General features: G+C 37.3%; 1 non-coding gene across 1 annotated transcript; it reads right to left on the bottom strand.

The window, feature by feature from the left end:
* Positions 1–3,606: 3,606 nt before the first annotated feature.
* Positions 3,607–3,709, bottom strand: LOC123460454. The gene has a single exon (XR_006637014.1). It is a non-coding gene; the product is annotated as a U6 spliceosomal RNA (small nuclear RNA).
* Positions 3,710–3,967: the final 258 nt, after the last annotated feature.

Raw genomic sequence — 3,967 nt, forward strand, 5'->3', positions numbered from 1 at the left:
TATGTACACAAGACTGCTAAGTAACAAAACTATTCTGGTGACTTCTAGCTAGCTATCATAATGCCAAAGTGCTCTGCAAGCTGCTATAGGAGAAAAGTCACCAGCAATCTGACCCAGCAGTGGACCTTGTGAGCTACCCAACAAGATGAAATTAAGGCACTTGCAGGCAAGATGACTATAGCAGAGGAAAAGGAACAGGCTATGGCTCTCACACGGTGACAGACCTAAGACCACACTGCCACCAAAGCACACTTGCCTGTGTTTCCTGATCTATATCGTAGAAGTGAAATAGCCATGGCATTCGGGACCTCACAGTGGCTGATGTCACCAACACAAGTCCTGCATAATAGGAAGGGGGAAATGATGCTGTCAAATTAGAACAGGGACTAGTTAGAAAGAAGAAGAGATTCACTGGAGGGAGAAGAGGGGAAGAGGAAAAGGGAGAATGGTGGGAGGAACTATTATCATGGCATATTGTGTATGTGCATGGAGAGTGTCAACAAAAAGTTAAAAATATAGGAAGAAACATAAACCATCCACCACCAGCTGTTGTGGGACTTGGGTAAACTGCTAAATATAAAATATGGTTTCTTGAAAATTATAGCTGGGTTAAAACAGACAAAATTTATTTGAATTAGCCAAACAAGGTCACACATGCCTTTAATCCCAGCACTCAGGAGGCAGAGGTAGGAAGATCAGAGTGAGTTCAAGGCCACCCTGAGACTACAGAGTGAATTCCAGGTCAGTGGACTAGAGCAAGAACCTACCTTGAAAAATCAAAAAACAACAAAAAAAAGTTATTTATATTAAAGTAAAATGTCAGCTATCCCCTGTTTTCTCTTCAAATAGCAGCAATTCCTTCTGGAAATCTAGAAATTTGAGGTTAATATTTACCTCTTTTCTCTATAAATCTCACTGACTTATATGACTTGGCTGTCCCATTTTATTAATTTTATTTCATTAGGTATTTTATAATTGCTCAAGTACCTCCTTTAATAATATATTTCATTCATTTTGTGGCCCCCTGTTGAGTTCTATAAGATAGCTCGAGATGCATTCTGTAGGTTGATAATATAATCACAGCTCTACATATCTCTACCTTTATTGCAACACTATGATCAAAGTGGAAAATAATCACCTCCTTGATGAGGAGTAAAGCTTGAAAATGAGGCAAAAGGAAAAGGCATTCTTGTGCTTTGAAACATCATTTGGAAAAGGTCAAAAATGGAAGTATTTGTATGCAAAGTACAATTTGTGCTGCTTGTCTAGTGATCACTAGCACCATGAAAGGATTTTTATGCATTTCAATACCTAAATTGTAAATCAAGCAGCTATTTGGAACCATAATTATTTGCCATATGTAATTAGTTTTTCAGCCACAAATGCTGGCAAAAATCAACATGATCATTTTTACTCTTTTTAAAATGGCTAAATGAAGACTATAGTTATTACAGGAGATCAAGGGTTGAAAAGCTAAATTCTAAGGCCTATTCTGCACTGGAATTTGCTCTCATGGAAATTTTAAAACATCTGCAGTTTGAACACAATCTCCTTTCTAGATAAAGGGTATTTATTTCTTGAAACCTGTGTTTAATGATTGCTTGTCATTTAAATGCCCATAGATTTCTTAGTAGATATGGAAACTAGGCACTAGCATGTACGGTAAAATTAAGTAACACATTTTCTTTATGATCAAAGCTGAAAACTTTTTCTAATATTTATGCTGTCAATTTCACCAAATAAGTCCACAGGCATTTTCTGATTTTTTTTCCCTCTTTTATACATTCACATTCCAAGCTATTGTGTAGTAAATGAGCTGATAACTTTTTAAAAATGCACCTCAAAATTTCATTTTAAATGCCCTGTAGCAAAAACAATACTATCAGATCAGTAAGCCAATCTACTTCTAGAGTGTGACATTTAAAGCCTGGGAACCATATTAAGCACCTGTTAAGTAGATGGTGCAGACCAGCATTCAGCAGGGAACACATTTTTTCATTAATTAATTTGAATAATTTTTTAAATCACTGCCCTAAACAAGGTAATCTTGTTATTATATACCCTTGAGACATAATATCCTAGGTCACAAAGACTCTTTGCTGTTTGGCACACAAAGGAGCTTTTATTCTGCTACTTATTTAATGAAAAAGAAAATAATAAATCAGAAACTCTACACCTAAAACAGTAAAGTTTTGGAATCATTAAATGGCAATTGCCAAAAGTGAAGAGAAAATGTCAGCACAAGACTCTCAGAATTTTGGAGACAAAAAAAAAAAAAAAATCTATTAGAGCTTAACACAACAGTGAGATGATGATTTGTTACGGTAAACATTTTCTTATCTCTTAAAAGCTTACTCAAGGGTTGAAGGGATGTCTCAGCAGTTAAAGGTGCTTGCTTGCAAAGTCTGCTGGCTCAGGTTCAATTCCCCAGTACCCATGTAAAGCCAGATGCAAAAAATAGCACATGTTGCAAGGCATGGTGGCGCACGCCTTTAATCCCAACACTCAGGAGGCAGAGGTAGGAGGATCGTCATGAGTTCAAGGCTATCCTGAGACTCCACAGTGAATTCCCAGTTAGCCTGGAGTAGAGTGAGACCCTACCTTGAAAAGTTTTTAAAAATATTTAATTTAAAAAAAGTGATTCGGGGGGGAGGGAGGGAATTACCATGGGATTTTTTTTATAATCATGGAAAATGCTAATAAAAATTTTAAAAAAATTAAAATTAAAAAAAATGACACATGTATCTGGAGTTCATTTGCAGTGGCAAGAGACCCTGGTCTGCCTATCATGCACACACACACATGTACAAACAAGTAAATAAATAAGTAAACCTATTTTTTTAAAGCTTCCTTCAGATAGGAACTATTTTAATCCATCAGTCATGAATAAGAATGTCATGCTCATATGTTTGGCAAACAGCATTTGTAGTTTCTGGTTCTGGTAACGAAGATAGCCAGGCCTCAATCAACTGTCATGAAATTCCACAGACTGTTAAGAGTTGAATTAAGACAATGTTATTTGCAAGTAAAACCATTAAAAACCACAGTGCCACATGTAGTGGCACCTGCCTATAATCTTAGTACTTGGTAGCTGAGGCAGCAAGATCATGAGTTTGCAACTGACCTAAGCTATAGAGCAAGTCCTTATCTAAAAAATAAAGATAGGGGACTGGAGAGATGGCTCAGTGGTTAAAGGCATTTGCTTACAAAGCCTGACAGCCTGAGTTCACTTCCCCAGTACTCACATAAAGTCAAATGCATAAGTAATGCATGCACCTAGAGCTCATTCAGTGGCAAAACACTTTGGCTTGCTCATTCTCCCCCCCCCCCTCTCTCCTCACAAATAAATAGAAATATATATATAGGGCCAGGTGTGGTGGCACATGCCTTTAATCCCAGCACCTGGGAGGCAGAGATAGGAGGGTCACCGTGAGTTCAAGGCCACCCTGAGACTACATAGTGAATTCCAAGTCAGCCTGAGCTAGAGTGAAACCCTATCTCGAAAAACCAAAATAAAGAAAGAAAGAAAAGAAACAATATATATAATATATAATATACACAACATATATGTCATAATGCAATTTTTGTAGGTATCTTTCTTTTTAAAAAAATATGGAACGCTTCACGAATTTGCATGTGATTCTTTTGCAAGGGCCATGCTAATCTCTGTATGTTCCAATTTTAGTATATATGCTGCCAAAGCAAGCACTTTTGTCAGTATCTTTCTTTCACTCCTTCCCTTTGCCCCATATGTCCCAGTCATCACCAAACGCTATCATTCTTCCATAATCTCCCTTTCTTCCATCCCCTTCCTCAGGCTCTTATTATCTTATGCCAAAATAATTACATTCTCTCATAATTTGAATGGTTAGCGGCCAGATAGTGGTGCAATTTTGAAGATTCCAAAAACTTCAGGAGGTAGGGTCAAGCTAGGGTCCTTGGAGGTATATTATCCCTGACTGCTTCC

This window comes from Jaculus jaculus, chromosome 4 (genome assembly GCF_020740685.1).
Source record: "Jaculus jaculus isolate mJacJac1 chromosome 4, mJacJac1.mat.Y.cur, whole genome shotgun sequence".
NCBI classification, from domain to species: Eukaryota; Metazoa; Chordata; class Mammalia; order Rodentia; family Dipodidae; genus Jaculus; species Jaculus jaculus.